Raw genomic sequence first — 18,948 nt, forward strand, 5'->3', positions numbered from 1 at the left:
TGTGTGTGTGTGTGTGTGTGTGTGTGTGTGTTTGTGTGAGTGAGTGTGTGTGAGTCCTAGGCTTCCAATAAATCAAACGCCATTCGCTCTCTTATGGTTTCATATTCTGACCATTTCCATTTTATTTTTTATTTTTACCTTCCTTCAGACCTGCAGCTACCATACATCATTAATCTTCCTCTCTCCGTCTTATCTTTCCTACTAGCTGATGAATAAAGAACAATATTGATCAAAGTTGACATCCAAAACTTAATACAAACTTAAAACTATTCACCTTTAATCACTTACAGAATAACAGATGGTATCCGGCTGGTGTGCTGTTGACCTCTTGTGTCGGCAGCAGGCATCCATTTTGGGGTCACGCCAAACATCCTTAACAGTAATGGTAAAGACGGAAATCTACTGTAAACATCCAGATGCATCTAGAGAATGGCAACATCAAGGTAATGGTTAGAAATGTATTTTTCGCATGTTTGCTCTCATGGCATGTGTTGTGAGTGCTTTCCCTGTGCACACTATAATGCAGTGTGTGTCTATGCACTCAAGTGTGGATTAAACTCTGATACAATTTCAGCTGTCTGAAAATGAATTTCAGTGACACTCCCAGTCCCTGTTATACAGCTTCTGCCGGCCACATGTCAGTCTCAAATAGCATTACGTCTCAACATACATATGGACCAAATCAAATTAGCCTGTCGTGTTTGTTTGCTAACGCTCTGTATTATTCATGAAATGTAGTAAAAATGTTCTTGAACCATTTCTTACTTTCCGGGAGCATTTCATACTGCATTGCTCACAGAGCTCACAGATTGTAGCTTTACTTGTCAATAAAAAGACCTGGTTGTCTTTCTAGTTTGTTTAAGGTTTCACATTTGTTAGTCTTAGAGTGTGACAGCCTGATCAATATTTTTGAGCAATAAGCCTGTTCTGTAACAAGAAAGATTCAAACTCTAATCGTAGAGAGAGACCGGCCCACTCATTGTCTTTCTCATTAGTCATTGTCACAACTCAAACAAAACAAGGGTTTGATTGGTTTCTCCAGGAACACACGCAGCGCATTCCAACACATTTACATGCCCAGCGGACGCATTATAATGCACACTTTCAGCTTTTTATCAAAGCTTCACACTCTCATCAGTATGCAATACAGTCCATTTCCACTTAAGAAATGTGTTGGTAATTGATGACGTTATCAGTTCCGCAGCAGATGATGACGAAGGCCATTACTTAAGGCAATCATTTGGTTGGAACATGACAGCCAAGTTAGTATTTTCCTGTATGTTTGGAGATGGAAGTTATTTTCTGCCAGGAACACCATGTCCTAACAGATCTTCAAGGAAAACAGCAATTATGATCCCACCATGCAGTCCAAGGCTTTCACTTTCATCCAATTTTCCCTGAAAAGCAACTGCAAACATCCAGATTATTCAAAGCAGCCAGATATTTCTTTTTGCTTTTAAAGACACCCCGCCCTCAATCAGCCCCCAACTTCCCCTAAAGCACAATTGATGCTTACCAACAAGGTTGCCTAGCACCAGTTGCCTAGTAACCGCCAGTCCATTGCTTTCTACTACAGAACGTCTCACTAATTCTATGTCAGAGCTAAATTTAGAAACGCCTTTGATTTATCCCCCTCATTGGATTGACAGAAGTTGGCTGCACAGAAGGAGTCTTTCTCAAACGGTAGCATGCTTGATTTTCACCCTCGGTGCTGTCTTCCTCGCACTGAAATCAAAAGCCGCCAGCTGTCAGCGTAAACAGGTACAGTCCCATTAAATCAGTTCCAAGATGAGGAAACGATTCATTCCTGTCATCTGTAGGTTAGTGCTACTGATTACCAATCAGAAGTTTTGTTCTGCTGACAGACAGATAAAAAACGATGGATGCCGTTATGCCTCAAATGTTAATCGATAAGAAATATAGTGTTCTATAGTTTACATGTGGTAAACACAATGTCATCTTGATTTAACAAAGTTGATCAAAGTCTGCTGTAGGCCTAAGATTTTCTTACTGTATAACTGTTAAATGTCAAAATCTTCCTGTTAAGCTGCTTATTCCAATTCTTAAAGATGACATTTTTATGTCATTTAAAAGAATCTGTAGTCATCATTACAAGGGAATATTTTCATTCACATATGGTATTGTATTTGTAGACATGTATATCTTTAAGTTATCAGCAGGACTTTCCTAATACAATAAACTGACAAGTTAGAGTTGCTGACACATCCTACTCACTCCACCAAATGCAAAGAGACAGAAGAGGAAAAGTAAAGAGAAAGGCAGAGAGACTGAGGTGGAAAAACAAAGGTGGTATGCCAAGTAATGAAACGGCAGATGAAATTGGGCAGAACTGAAAATGCAGAAGCAATGGCTCGTCACATCATTGTCTATGAGTTCTGTTCATGTTAATGGACTTGAAAGGTGATGTCTGTTTATGTCCGTCTCCAACAGTTGTATCTCAGTTTCTTAGTGTGTGTGCATGTGTGTGTGTTTTCACATGTTGTCTTATCAAGACATAGCAGCCTTCATCTTCTCGCTCTTTGGACATCCATCAGTGTATTTATCATTTAGATAGGAGGCAGAACCAGAGATACAGCCCAACAACCTGCATTACAGCACACAGCAATCACGTTCAAAACATAGATTTAGATACAGTACTTACTCTCTCTGACTGTCTCTCTCTCTCTCTCTCTCTCTCTCTCTCACACACACACACAAATACAAACACACACACACAGGTAAAGCAAATGTAAATGATTGCAAAAACGACTTTAAATATGCATTAAGTGCGGTACTAGGTAAACAATGATATTGGTCTCAGGGAGAGCTTCTAAATATTTATTTTCTCAGTACTTTAAGCTCCGTGTATGACCTTGCTCTCTTATTGTTTGTAGGGATATGAATTGCTATACAAATGGATAAAACCTGAGGGGCCCTTTCAATTGCGGTGACTGAAATGATGAAACTACATCTATGCCAAAATAATAAGGTCAACCACACCGAGCGGCTGACTATAAGCCCAAGAATTTAAGAGAGGGAAGCATTCAGGCCTACTTATTTCCTAAACCACACAGTGCATTAAATACTTTTTTTTTTTCAAGAGCAATCTTTTAGCCATCGTACCATTTCATCATTATTCAATTTCTACTCTACAGGCAGCATTTTTCTTTTAGTGAGCTAAGCGTGTAGTCCTTTTGCTAAATGTTACGACAATTATCTGCAGCCACACAGACCAAATTATAATGTTGCTGATTTGATTTTGGCACAGCTGTCATTTTCCTAAGAGATGGAGCCGGGGGCACTTCACATTAACAAACAAGCCAAAATTAAGTTAAATTGACAAATATTACTTTAGCAGAAGGTTGTGGAAGCATGTTGAATTAAAAGAGACAGGTCATCAGAATCTCAATCAGGACTGCGTGATCATGTTGTTGCAGCGCTGATGAAGCAGCTAACAGGTTCGGCCCGTCTGTGCTCTTCAGGTGATGTGACAGTTTCATCTGCTGCTTCTTTGCTCTGCGAGGGGAAATGAATGACCTGTCTAGGACAACACATGCCCTGTTCTCATTAGTTAGATAAAGCATGGGGTTTGATTTACTAACAGAAATGGTGGTTGGCTTGACAATGCCATGATGTGATACTCAGGCTGATGTCATTGTATAAAACCCTGAAGCAAGTCTTACCAGGTCCGTCTGTTTTGTATGGTTACGTTAGAGTCAAAAGAGGTGATGAACACATGTATGTGTTGCTAATGTTTCCTGCTCTTTTCCCTCCCTCTTTTATAAAGTATAAACAAGTATAAACAGAATAAGCAATATCACTGCGTCATTGAGGTCCGGGCTGTAGCCTTGTGCTACAGCCTTTACCTCAACCTGCGTGTGTGATTGGTCCATTGTCTTGTGTCTGTCTCTGTGTGTGTCTGTTTATGTATGTGTTTGTGTTTGCGTGTGTCTGTTTCTGCATATGTTGTTTTGTCTCCCTCCCTCCCAGCTTTCCTCTCTGTGTTTTTAGGCTCTGGGACACGTTCCATGTCTCAGTGTATTATTTGTTATTGTTTGTATCTGTTCATTTCTGAATATAAAAAATTTGATCACAAAAAGTTTAAACAGAATCTTCAAACTGACTATCCTGAGCAATCATTGTCACTAACTCACGGATGACTAAAATCATTGTTATCAGCACAGATGGCATGTACAGGAGGCTACCTCCTGGTTAAAAGAAAAACATGAAATGTGAAATGATGTTATAACTTGGCTCTATGATGCTGTACTGTGGGACAATGCTGCTTTAAGGTAAACACTTTATGACCAAATCCCCAAACGAATCAAATCATCTGTACCGAGTGTGTAGCAGATTTCATGCTGAAAGTTGTGGAGCTATCTTACTTTAAAAAATGATAACCTAAAAAGTGCTTATAAAGGCCTAGTTTGGGATGTTAACTGTGCAACAGATTCTGAGGGGTCAGAACCAGTGCCAAACATTACTGTGTTGTCATCTTATCACTTTGATTAAGAAAAAAGTGAACAAACTTCATAGTGACTAAAATCTGTTTTACTGAACTGAACAAAGTAATTCATGAACACATTTCCACCTCTACTTTTGTCTTCTCTCTAACCTTTCTACATGACTTCCCTGTAACGCAGAGAGAGGACAGGAGCAGAAGGACACCATGTCAGACTACTTCTGTGTTGTCCTGCACCTACCAAACCGTGACGTGTCACTCTGCTGTGTGTGTTGCTGTGGCACCAGCACCCCTGCTGTCAATGTGCACACGCCACAGTGCTTTGACAAACACTGTGATATGACAGAATGATTGTGGCGTGTGAAGGAAATAAAACCTACCTCTGCTGAACCACATAGGTTTAAGGAAGGAGCCAATATACTGTACTGTGTTACATGACCTCTGTTCCTTGAATACGGTCAATCAGTCGTCACAGAGCAAAAGGTCCTTTTCACAGCAGATAATTCAACATGAGACAAGCACAGGTCAAATTAATAACAATAATGATGGCTACGTTTCATCCAGATGAGTCACTACCAGAGACCGTATTGTGCATGCTTTCCATGTGCAACTACGGTTCTCTCTTTGTCGAAACTGATAGGGACTGAGTTGAATTCAGCTTAACTTTAGTCAATTGTTTTCAATTGAATTCATTAGGTTTAACAAATTAAATCAAATTGAACTCACCTGAAATTAACTGAATGTCCTCTCTGAACTGAACCATGCTGACTCCATTTGTGCTGAACCGACATTTGAGACAGCAGCACTTTATCTCTTGTGATCTTCCTCCTCTGCCATGTTTCCATAATGACACCTTGAGAGGGCCGGTTATGCTGCCTGTGAGCAATACAGATCAGTCTAGATGTCTACATTTGGCTGATTGCTTTTCTTTAAATTAGTCTGAATGGCTTTTCCTGCTCCATCCTCCTGTGATTTCCCATGAGTTTTACCTTTCCCTTGAAGCATGTGTAGGATGCGTTTGTGTGCTCAAACGTGTAAACATGTATGGGTATATATGTTTCTGAAGACTGAAATTTAGCTGAAAAGGCTTTTTAGAGTGCTATGAAAGCACTTAGCCATGCAGCTGCTGCTTCAGTTGTTTCATTACAGCAATAGGCTATGGTTTCATGACCCGTCTGCTATACTCTCCTCAATGATAATATTTAGTTACTTTACTGTATCTGTTGTTTGAATGCTGTGCCAAAGTCTGTTACAATAAAAGAGATGAAAAACGTTTTCAAAAAAGTTAATGAACAAATATTCCGTCAGTGATCTAAATGTAAAAAACAAAAAAGAAATGGTCACATACGGATGGATGTTGTCAGTCTTTTAAAACACACAAGAAATCCACAAACATGAGGAAGATGTGGCCGGGTTGGATCAATGGGTACCGCAGGCGCTCATATTCTTGGAGGTTTATGCCTTGATGCAGAGGTCCATGGTTTGTGTCTGACCTGTTATGATTTCCTGCATGTCTTCCCCCTCTTTCTCACCTGACTGTCCTGCCAAATAAAGGTGGAAAAGCCCAAAAAATAATCTTTATAAAAAAAACATGAGGAAGATTTGTAAACACAGGAGTAAAATAGCCTCAAACTGTTGAGAAAATGCTTTTATCTATATTCAGTCGCTTTAATTATGAATGTGGATGTACTCTTGGCCAGTTATTGATCCGTCTTTCAAAAACAGCTTTTCTTTTTTCCCCTTTATGATCTATAGAAACTAGTTTTTGGGGAAAAGTTTATATGTGTAAAGGATTATTATTTATACATATGAGCTGTGTAAAAGAATAACGCAGAAACACATGCTTTAAAAAAAATGTCTCCATGACAGGCTTACACAGATTTGTAGTTTGTTATCATCTCAAACCACTCAAAGCACGCAGACCAGGTTCCATATATCATGTAACGTGATTTACAACCTAACCTACAGGCTATACATCATTTAGCAGTTATAGACCATGTCAGTGCTGTGGTACCATCCATGTGGCTGCCTTACAGACTCAGGGTGGCGAGGAAAAAGAGCTGGAAGGTTTAAAGGGCTCAGTGGTGGAGCAGTGGGTTGAGAGCACCTTACAAAGGCCCAGCTCTCCACATGACACTTTATAGCATGACCTTCGATCACAGCATGACTGTGTCTTTTGTGCTGTACATTTGCGAGCACTGGCTAAAAGCTTTTCCAGGCTCCTTTGAGGAAATAGATTTGGTCATGGAGAGATGAGAGTGACACATAATAGCAATCTATACTGTCAGATCTGCAATCTTTCCCTCTTTCTCTTTCTCGCATAGTTTCTCTCATGCTGGTGAAAATGGTGCAAAAAAACTGAGTTGAGGAAATAGTGTTTACGGTACTCGCTTGCTTTCTTGTAAATTACAAGCAGTCAACTTGCTTGACTACTGATACATCACTTATTCAACTTGATAATTTTAAATTTTGTTGTGAATATGTTCCCTTTTTTCCCCCATTTTTTTTAAATAACCATTTTCAAAATCTAATAATTAATCTCAGAATAAGAAAAGGTGTGCTCCCATTGACATAATGACATAAAGTCGGACCGATTATTAGTGAAAATGAGTGTTACTGGCAGATAGTTACAATAACATGAATCAGTGTCTTTCACGAATTATATCTGCATATTGTTTATTGTGGTCATGAAAGCCGAAATTTTCCCCCGGGCTTTTAGAAAAGACAGATTTTATCCTTTGATCTTCTTCATTGACAATCAAGATTGATTGGATCAGAAGCTGTTGCAACACTGCATGTTGAGAATGAAGTTAACAACACCTCTGCCAACCTCCCATTGAGTCATAGGAGTCGAAATGCTCTGTGTGATAAATCTTTGTGTGCTTTTGTGTGTTTGTATGAGTAATAGAGAGGTTTGCTAAGCAGGAGGCATTGTAATTAGTAATCATCTCACCGTATGTCACATGCAGGGCTGTGTGCCTGCAGTGACAGCTCTAGAGTGATGCAATAAATAAGAGCAGAGAGAAACAGTCGAGGAACGCCGCTGGACTGCATAAATAGCTGCTATGGAAACACATTTCTTGAAGAGGCACAACAAAACAACTCCAGCTTACGCATGAGAAAAACGTTTGTTGAAAAGAAATTGAATTTGTGATGTATAAAATCATGAAGAATCTTTCCTTCCCGAGGTACATTAGGTGTTTATTGTCCCTGTTCTCTTTGCTGTGAAACACTGTGAAAGGAACAAAACAAATCCTAAAAAGAATGTAAAACCGATGCACCTAAATCTTTGCAGTAATGTGAAGAGCAAAGAAGCCAACAGACCGATTTACTGTTAAGACACAAAAACTTGCAAATGTCAGAATGAGACACCCCCGTAGAGACGTAATCTAATCATCACTTTTCCATTCTGAGACAGCTGACAGAAAAATGTGACAGCATGATAAGGATGTTTTTCCATAAGCCAAAAGTTATTTCCACTTATATCAATGGCGATTGTTCATACTGTTTTTTACTGTTTACATTAACCTCTGCAGAAGGGCACTTAAGGTGTTTGAAATTTAGCTAGAGATACAGAGTTTATCCGGAACACTGTACAGTAATTTAAGCTGTTTCTTATCTTTCTCATCATTTGATAAAATATTAGAAACACTTTACGTGATAATGAAGCCAACTGAAACACAGCAACGTACTTTTGCCTAAAAAAATGACAGTTTAATCATAACCTCTCTTATACAGTGTCGACAAATATAAACTGAACTGAACATACTAACATGTTACAGAAGCTTCACAAATGGGATTTATTGTACCGCTGTATCATATTCCAAGAGATTGTGTTAAACTGATTAGTAAACATGTTTGTGTATGCTTCTGAAGGACTTTCTCCACTACACTGTGTGGAGAACAGGAACTGCTTTGTGAAAGAGGAAAACTCACGCAAGCAATATTGTCACTCTGGCAGAGTAGTTCATCAGTCTGAGATTGTGTTTATGTACAAATTCCTTCTCTCGCTAATGTGACAATAGCACCCACACACACGCATGCCTACACACACACACACACACACACACACACACACACACACACACACACACAAACACATACACACACACACACACACACACACACACACTAGCTTGAATAGAAAAGGCTCTGCTATGCAATGACAATTCTGCTGCAACTAACAACCCCCCTTTCATAACCATAACCTACATTACAGTGAATCTGAGTTGAATCAACCACTAAAAGCACATGAAGAAGAGGTTGCAGCCATGGAGGGAGCGGTGGCAACCACCACCACTGGCCAGAGTTAGACGTGTCAGGATTGGAGGGATTGATGGGATGTTACTGCACAGCAGTGAATGAGCCAATCATTGTATGCATGTATGAAACAGCTCATGCCAATCAGCTCTGAACTAACACTATGCTTCAATACTTTATGATTCTTGCAGTGAATGAAGTTACTGCCCACACTACATGTAGCCAACATTAAAACAATAAATAGTAAAGAAATTAGAAATCTGTGAAGATAGCATACATTTACCCTTTGACCAAAACTTAACATGGAGTACATAAGTGTCTCAGAGAAATAGCTTATTCGCTTTCTTGCCAAGAGTTAGATGAGAAGATGGATACCACCCAGCAGTCAGTCAGCTTAGCTTAGCATATGAAAGGAACAAAAACAAGCACCTCTAAAGCTCACTTGCCACAGTAACACGTAATATATTGTTTGTTTAATCTGTACAAAAACTGAAGTGTAAAAATGACAGGGAGTTGTTTGACGTGGGGTCATGTGCCAGATTACGACAGTTGCTGCTGGATGGATTTTGTTACCTTCCCACAAAGTCCATCTAGCTGTTTCTCCCTGTTTTCAGTCTTCGTGCTAATCTAACCAGCTGCTTGCTGGTGGTATCGATCTTTTAATCTAACTCTTGACGAGAAAGTGAATGAGCCTATTTCCCAAAATGTCAGATGATTGCGTTAAGATACTCAAACATAAATGTTTGCTGTAAATAAATAGATTATTTCTTGGATTTTGTTCCTTTTGTTTGGCAAATTGCTGTTTTTATATTGTGCAGTTTTATGTGTGTGAATGTCTAGTGTTGCAACCTTCAATTATTTACCTGTGTGTTCCTGTGTTCTCTCACACTTTGGGGCTTTTCTAACAAGCAGCAGGTCAGAGAGGCATAAATATGTCAACCATGCGGCCTTATTTCTGATTTGTTTTGTGCTGTGTACTGTGTTCAACAGCAGTAAGAAACATTTGCAAGGGATAATGAAAGCACAGGCACACACACACACACACACACACACACACACACATATACACACACACACACACAAACATACACAAACACACACACACACACAAAGAGAAACAAGACTCCACTAACATCTCAGCATCAAGGACTCTGTCTAAACAGAAAAAAACACAGAAGTGCAGAGTAAAACACACACACACACACCTGTGTGTACTAGACTGATAGCCCTGTATTAATGTATAAATGACATGCTGGCACATTGCTGTAAGCAGAGATAACAGATCCGTCAGACTCTGAGATTGAAATACACCTATATCAGATTTTCGATCAGCAGTACCAGTTAAAAATAGATCAGTAATAGCTTTTACTAACCATACTGCTGTGTGTGTGTGTGTGTGTGTGTGTGTGTGTGTGTGTGTGTTCCTACAATAGGCCAGCATGTGAGGCTGTGTGATCCCTGAGTGGTGTGAGTCCTGTCACCTCACTAGGACAGGCTAGGCTGGAGTATGATTAATCCCCACTTCCTCTGGGCATTTGTCATGAAGCTTCGGCATATATTTATTTCCCATAATGCACTTGTTTCTGTGCTAACAAACAAATTTTGCAGAGAATGGAGTGTGAAATGGGTCACCAGGCATCTCTCCCAGGGAAGATACTGTAATCTGTGTTTATTACAACATGCGTTTTATTTTCATAGTTTTGGCCATCATAAGTTATGATGACATCGTACAGTAATAGCTGAGATCTGAGGGCTCGGACAATTGCTACAGCAAAGTCACATGGAAGAATTAAGAGGTGCAGTCAAATGATCAGACCATTGAAAACTACCTGAGTCTTGTCAGCTTTGATACAGGACTTACTGTATACCCAACCTTCAACAGAATCTGTACTTCCGCTCAACTCTTCTTTTGCACTCTTTCAGATGTAATTGATTTATAAGATAGCAAGGTAAGACTGGTTGGGTTGGACTTTTTCTAATCCGTTATGTTTGCTGCTCTCTGGTTGTGGGGTTAAAGAAGAGAGAATTACTACATTTTTATCAGTAAATCCATGTCGGATTTGCGCAAGCAACGGAGTCCAAACCCAACTAATTCACGTTATAGGACCTTTCTTCTCTTCCCCTCCTTTGAGGATTAGAGAGTCTACCTCTGAGGGCACACTAATATGATAGTGACACACGTCAGAGATACACACACAAACACATACACAAATGTAGGAAGACACACGCATGCAGGCATTTAGACACAGTACGTCCTCGCGTGTGTGTGTGTGTGTGTGTGTGTGTGTGTTTGTGTGTGTGTGTGTGTGTGTGTGTGTTTGTGTGTGTGTCTGTCTGTGCTGTGATGTGATGTGTGGATTTTAGTATTTGGTGTGCATTTCTGAAAATCTCACTCTAGGATCAATGTCAGAACGGCTGACACAGTCGGGGGCTTTAGTATGATAACAGCAGTGTCATCCTATACATCTCAATAAGCCCCGGACTCAGCCATACACACACACTGCAGTGGAGATACAGAAACACACACACGCACAGACACAGAAAGAAAGGAAAAGAGAGGGGAATATTGTAACAGGGTGGACACAGACACATAAATAGTCCCTGTCTTTTACGGGATTCAATAATGCTGTAAATGGGGAGGAGGGAGGTGTGGTCAGACGCTGGTGATGGCTGTCTGGACAGACAACCCAGCCACAGCTCGGACATCTTTCTGATTGTTTCTAATGGCACTGCAGATAACACATTGGAATAAAATTGTCACCTTCATTGTGTCAGGTCATGTAAAGCTGCCCATCGCTCAGCTTTGAGACAAGGGGACCAAAAAAGGTCTAAAATTTAAATAGGACACATTATTTGTTTGTTGTTGAGTCTTTATCTAGAAAGTCAACTTTATTACCATAGAAATATATTACGCACTCAATGAGCTTTGCAATAAAATGTACAGCAACTAGTAATGTGTACACAAGATTATAAATTACAATAGAAATGCAAAAATAAAGAAGAGAGACAATATAAGGAAAAAAACATACTCACACACCAAAACAAACCCTGTATCCATCAATGAACAGTGGAGGAATGTACTGGGTAGCCAAACAACTCAGTAATTTACACTCTATAAGAAGACTTTTTGAGTTGATTTTGTATTGCACTGAGAGCAGGTGAAGTGATTCAAGTGCTAGAGTGATGTTCAGTTTTGTGTGCATGAGTGAGGTGTGCTGTGTTTGTGTCTCTGCTGTATTTCAACAAAGAGAGCAGTACAGTAGTTAAAGCTGAGATTGATTCATGTGCCAGTTTCACAGAACGACTTTGACATATAAAATCCTCTAAACTTTCTGATATATTTTTGATATAAGTAAAAAAGATGCCCTACTTATGTTACTGAGTTGACTTTCAAAACCAGAGTCCAAATAATTCTTTAAGGAATGAAATGTTCCTTAAATTATCTTTTCAATATTACCAATAAATCACATTAACCTACTAAAGTTATTGTCTGTATAGCCACTCCAGGAGAATTGTGTCTGGAAAACACATGACACACATCAAACAATGTACAAAACACTGAAAGTTTTAAGTAAGTTTTTTTTGTAATTACAAGGAGAAAAGGCATACCATTAGTCGGAAATTGGAGTCATAATTGCTACTTAAACATACAACTTTTTGGATTGTTTTTTGGGGAGGACAGTGTCTATAAAAATCTGGTTTCATTTAAAGTGACCCCCTCACTGACATCACAATGTCTATCATTGTAATAAAACAGTAAATCAAGGTGAGAAAAAATAGTAAAACATATTACTAATTTTAATTTACTTTCACACACCTATTCCTTCATTATAGAAAAAGATGCCAGTGGCATCCTTTCAGATAATCTCCAAGAATATGGTCACATGGGCTGACATTTCAAAATATCTCCCGCAAGGCCAACATTGAGCCAAGTTAAAAAGTAAAAAAAGATAGAAAGAGAAAATAGAAAACTCTGTGCATTGCTAGCATTACGTAACTCAACACTACATTACTTTCATAAGGAGAAATAACTTCCTCTGTGAAAGTGAAAAGTTGAATTTGTAAGCAATAAAACCAACACTTGCTCAGTTGATCATGGATTTTAATCACTACAACCTTACTTGGTCTGGTATATCAACTGTGATATTTGTCAAATTAAATCATAGGTACAATTCCAGTGAGATGTAATCCCATCAGCTGCTTCAACTTGTACATCGTTTATCATGACCAGTAGCTTGTGGCAGGTAATGCTGGAAAAACATTGGATAGATGTTGTGCAACCGACATCACTGTAATGAGAATGTTCTCTATTTTATGTCTCTTTTTTCAAAATTCACTTCTATAACACTACACTTTAGCATGTCACAGGTAAACATGATTAAGTGACTCTTAGGAAATTAGGGCAAACTCATTGTACCTTCTATCTTCTAACTATCATAGTTGCTACTGTTCAGCAAAAGTAACTTAGGCACATTTTAAATATTGGTTGTGTAAACTTTGCCCTCACTTGCAGATCCTTATATGAAATTTATTTAAGATATTGGAGTATGACAATCATTTATTGTGTGCATCTGCACCTAATTGGATTTTAGTGTCTGTAGTGTTTTTAGCAGAGAGTGTGTGTGTGTGTGTGTGTGTGTGTGTTTGTGTGAGTGTGTGTGTGTGTGTGTGTGTGTGTGTGTGTGTGTGTGTGTGTGTGTGTGTGTGTGTGTGTGGGCCAATCTTTGCCTTTCTAGTCAGTCAGACAGTGGTCACGCATCCTGAATTGCAGGCAAAAACAAGAGAATCTAGAAACCGATTGAAAAAAAAAAATGGACTGAGAGATTACAAAGTCTCATCTCCAAGCAGCTTTCACATGTTCCAAAAAAAAAAGTATTAAAGAGCAATCTGCAAATATGACCCTAAAAAGCCCTGGGTGTATCCAGCTGCAACTTCAGCCAAAACACATATGTTGTTTTTGCTAAACAGGGCCCATAAGTGCTTAATTCTGACCTGAACAGACTCCACGGACAGATTGTAAGTGCTATTTTAAGCTGAATATGTAAGGTTGATTCACATGTTGGTTCACATTTACTGATTTAGGGCACTGCAAATAATAAATAGGATGGACTCTCTATACTAGTTTTTACACTCACAAAACTCTGGGCTGGGCTAACCCCCAGTACCTGACTGGGGTAGAATCTTGTTTCATGTAATGTACCGGTGTGTAATCAAGTGCTGCTGTGAGAAAGAAAACAACAGGCAATTTAGAAAGAATGATTAAAAGCCACTAAGTGTATGTATGTGTGTGTGTGTGTGTGTGTCTGCTTTCTTGTTTCTGTTTCCAGCAAAGTTGCCTTTCATCACAGCAGTACGCTCGGAAGAGCAGCCATAACTCATCGAAAGTGGCCGCCAGACGGTGGACATGATTTCCTGTCGAAATTAATGGGATAAATTGGACACCAGAGTTGGCATCGAACAAGTAAACATTACACACACACATTCAGAAGCTTGCATCAGTGTCTCTATCGTTCTTGCATACAGATTCTGGATTTCTCTCTCTACCCTTCTCCCTCCTTTGCTTCCTGCTGCTTTCCCATCTCCCTTTAACAGAGAAAAGAAACCGCACCTACATTTTTTGTCACACAGATCTGTAAAATATAAAGAGACAGAAGGTCCAAACTCTGCGTTGTGCCGTCACGGTGATGCAGGTGTGTGACTTTGCAGTAGCTCAGTCGGGACACAGTCACAGTGTTCCTCAGCTCCCTGGGGTGGGGAGGTCCCTGTACCTCCTGCTGCACAGAGACATATTGCACCAGCCTGAATGCTATTAACTGTCCTGTATAATCCCCCTCCCCCATTTACCCCATCCTTCTGTAACTCCACTGACAAAGTTGCTCCCTCTTTGAAACACTGGTACTGTAGGGGTTGTGGGCGAAGAGAACTAAATCTAAATGGCAAAATGTGCAGCGGAGAAAGCGACAGACCTATGAGCTGACCACTGATTAGGAAGTGTGTGTCTCTTCATTTGATCAGAGCAAACTGTGATAGAGCAGTTAAAGGCACCATATTATATGACCTTTGAAAAAGCAAGAAAAGGTTATCTGTGAAAGAAAAGTGTCCGGTTACATCAAAGTAACTTCCAGCAACTCCCTACTGTCTAGTGTGACCATCACACAAGTTACCTTGTGCTGCCCTCTGCTGGTATGTACACCCAAGCCCAATGTCTTATGTGGACAGAAAATGTCTGTAATAGAAATATGTCTGAATATGTCAGTCAAAAGCAATCATAGCAAAATGTTTTTCAAGTATACACTGTATGGCTTTTCTCTTTGCCTCTAAGTTAAGTTAGATATTTACCCACAAACATGCACACATTCACTATTGCAGAAGGTGACCTTCATGTGGCGGTCCACCAAGGCAAGCCAGGGTGGTGATAGTCAACCACACAGGGGTGCAATTGACTTTGGGAGCCCCTTTAGAGCCCCTCTTTTTTTTTTTTACTGTATTTGTATATTTATGAGAGTAATGAAGAGTGTAATACCGCTATTAGATAAAAATTTTGCTAACTCTCCATGATGACAATGGTTTTATTTTATTGATCGCCACCCAATGTTTTTTTAGATGGGTTTATGGATTTCATATTTTTCACGTTTGTATGCAGGCATACACATGTTTACGTGTGAGACGAAAGAGTGAGAGAGAGAGAGAGAGAGTTTGCTGCTGTCATCTGGTCAGATAGGCAGGTGTCTCTTCCAATGTCACAGACTCTCAGGCTCAGAGCTGACAGGAGGAGCCCAAATTCCATTAGCAGGTCAATTAACATTTCCCAGACAACATCTGGAGGACACACTGTCCACCAATCTGCTATTACACACCGCTTAATTCCCCCTCTCCTCAGAAATGCATCCAAACCTAGGTAACTGCAACCTAATGACTCCATTTTCGACTTGCACAGAATGTTGAACTGCATTAAGGTGTGTAATTGAATATCGCCCGGCAAAGTACCCAGGAGCAACTTGAAACAACTGTCAAAAATGTTAGCTTTGGACTCAAGAGGTAAGGCATAGTAATCAGCAGCCTATTTGATATGTGTGCATTCTTCTCCATCTTTTCTCTGCTTTGTGTTCAGACCTCATCAACAGCTTTTTCCTCTGTTGCTCATGGCTTCCCTTCAATACCTTATCCGTCTCTCATGGCTTCTCTCACTGGTAACTCAACTTTACAAGATTGATCTGAGCCAAACAGAGAACAACAGTGCTATTGCCAGTTGTTTGGTGTAGTGCTGCAGGCAGACAGGCATTTGCAAAATTGTGTGCACATACACACAAACACATGCAGCGTGTTGACATTGATACATTCACATGGGATCACAGAAATACGAAAGAAGAAATGAGAAAAACAACTCTGTTTATTCTCTGCGGATCCAGCCAAAAGCAGCCTCCTCACATCACGATGGAATATTTTTTTTTTCTTCTACCAACTGACAGGTAGGGCTGTCTTTTTGTGACTTCTTGATGGAGTTGGTTTTCTCTTTTTGTTTTATTCATTTATTTTTGTAATCAAGGAAACAAAAGGTATCCTTAGTAAAGGAGATGGATTTTGTGGTTGACAGGAAGAGTTAGGGGACCCACATATGAAGGTAAACATGGTGCAAAATGTGAGAGCGCGTAGATGCAATGTGAGCACGTATAGAATGTGATTTGAGAGGTTGTAAAAAAAATCTATCCTCGTAGATGTGATGTGAGCACTTTTAGAATATGACTTGAGAGCTTATACAACTAAAATTGAACTCTGTAGGCCTACTCATATTTTTTTTCACTTCACTCACTTTTCCAGTACAACCACAACTCAGTGATTAAAACCTCACGAATCTGCCGCCCTCGACTTTTGCAATACTTGCAATACATTTGGTGCAAAACCAATTTGTACCTGTGGACTTAGTCTGTGGAGCTCTGTATGGGGCGCCGTTTGTAAAGCGGCTCGTGCTGAAAATAACAGCAACATGTTGTCACATTAGCTTTAAATAATTTTAAATAACGGGATGAAATTTTGAGGGTCACTTTCTGCACATTTACACAATATTTGTCAACTTGGAAATATTTTAAATAGTTAATCCAAATATTAATGTTCACCTAAATGTTAATGTTAATCTATTGCTAAATCTAATCTAATGTTAAATCTAAATCTAAATTTAAATCTAAAATCTAAATGTTAAATCTAATCTAAATGTTAAATCTAAAATCTAAATCTAAATGTTAAATCTAAATATTAAATCTAAATCTAAATGTTAAATCTAAATCTAATCTAAATGTTCATTCTAAATATTAAATCTAAATCAAATTTAAATCTAAATCAATCTAAATGTTAAATCTAAATCTAAATCTAAATCTAAATGTTAAATCTAAATCTAATGTTAAATCTAATCTAATAATTGTTAAATCTAAATATTAATCGAAATCTAAATGTTAAATCTAATCTAAATGTTAAATTAAATCTAATGTTAAATCTAATGTTTCGGGTGAAACTAAATATTTAGCTAATATGCAAATTAATGTCGGTAACCGAAGTACCAAAATAAAAGCTCGAGGAGGTCAGTGTATGTTTATAGTGTCAAATAACGAATAAAAATCCTCTCATCGGGATATGGCACTCTTGAACTTGGATAACCGTGAAAATAACTACCTAAAAATATAAACACAGTTGGGAAAACTGTATTGTATTGTAGTTTTTAGTGTCACTTTTATGAATGGTGTGGGAATTATAGCCACTATAGCCAGCCACGGGGGGGGGCTCCCTTTGACTGTCTGTCACGTTCGCTTGCATTAACGTCACAGACCTATCCCCGCGCCCCACGCAAGGCACGGTACTGTTGGCCATGGTCACTCTGCGTAAGGTCTAACGATCAGCGTTAGCCGAGAACAGAGCCGACCTGTGCTACAAACTTATTCAACAGCGACAGCAACAGCCTCAGGGCCACCGCAGGCCACCTCGGTAGCATGTTTTCCAATCACGGAGCTAGCAACCCTGTTGTTAAGGCTAACTTAACTAAACTAGCTAACGTTAGCTAGCCAGTAGAGATTTGCTACTACCTTGACAACAAGACAATGCTTGCTCCGTGATTTGGAAAACATGCTTACCGAGTGTGCCTGCGGTGGCCCTGAGGCTGTCGTGTCGCTGTTGAATAAGTTTGTTCAGCCACCGGGACGGCTCTGCCGTTGTTCCGGCTAACGCTGATTCGTTGGCATTTCGCAGTGTCTTGTCAGTGCCTTGTCGGGGCGGCGGGATAGGCTCTTCTGACGTTAATGCAACGACGTGACAACCATCAAAATGAGCCCCCCCCCCGTGGCTGGCTATAGTGGCTATAATTCCCAACTGTTTTTATATTTTTCCCCAACTGTGTTTATATTTTAGGTAGTTATTTTCACGGTTATCCAAGTTCAAGAGTCCATATCTCCCGATGAAGGATTTTTATTCGTTATTTGACACTATAACATACACTGACCTCCTCGAGCTTTTATTTTGGTAGTTCCGTTTACCGACATTAATTTGCATATTAGCTAAATTTAGTTTCACCCGAAACATTTAGATTTAACATTTAGATTTAGATTTAGATAACATTTAGATTTAACATTTAGATTGATTTAATTTTAGATTTAACATTGATTAATTTAACATTTAGATTTAATTATTAACATTTAGATTTAGATTTAATTTTAGATTTAACATTTAGATTTAGATTTAGATTTAACTTTAGATTTAGATTTAATATTTAGATTTACATTTAGATTTAGATTTAACATTTATTTAGTTTTTATTTAGATTACATTTAGATAGTTTTAATATTTAATTTAACATTTAGATTATATTAACATTTAGATTTAGATTTAATATTTAGATTTAACATTTAGATTTAATTTATTTAACATTTAGATTTATTTAATTTATGTAGATTTAACATTTAGATTTGATTTAGCCATATAGATTTAACATTTAACATTTAGGTGTAACATTTAATATTTGGATTTAACTATTTAAAATATTTCCAAGTTGACAATATTGTTGTAAATGTGCAAGAAAGTGACCCTCAAAATTTCATACCAGTTATTTAAACATTATTTAAAGCTAATGTGACAAAATGTTGCTGTTATTTTCAGCACAAGCTGCTTTACAAACGGCGCCCCATAGCTCTGAGCCAACAGGACGGCCGGGGACGGCAGGGTTTCTATCGCCAGATGAGGGACAAC

At 38.8% G+C, this 18,948-nt stretch overlaps 1 long non-coding RNA gene across 1 annotated transcript in view; it reads right to left on the reverse strand.

The window, feature by feature from the left end:
- LOC116692202 (uncharacterized) overlaps positions 1-13,665 on the reverse strand; it is a 17,054-nt gene extending 3,389 nt beyond the window's left edge. Inside the window, exons 1-3 of the long non-coding RNA XR_004332659.1 lie at positions 13,655-13,665; positions 7,502-7,505; positions 4,616-4,627 (exon numbers count right to left, since the gene is read on the reverse strand). This is a non-coding gene — a long non-coding RNA (uncharacterized LOC116692202). The remainder of the gene's footprint in view (positions 1-4,615; positions 4,628-7,501; positions 7,506-13,654) is intronic.
- Between the last annotated feature and the right edge of the window lie 5,283 nt (positions 13,666-18,948).

This window comes from Etheostoma spectabile, chromosome 7 (genome assembly GCF_008692095.1).
Source record: "Etheostoma spectabile isolate EspeVRDwgs_2016 chromosome 7, UIUC_Espe_1.0, whole genome shotgun sequence".
NCBI lineage: Eukaryota > Metazoa > Chordata > Actinopteri > Perciformes > Percidae > Etheostoma > Etheostoma spectabile.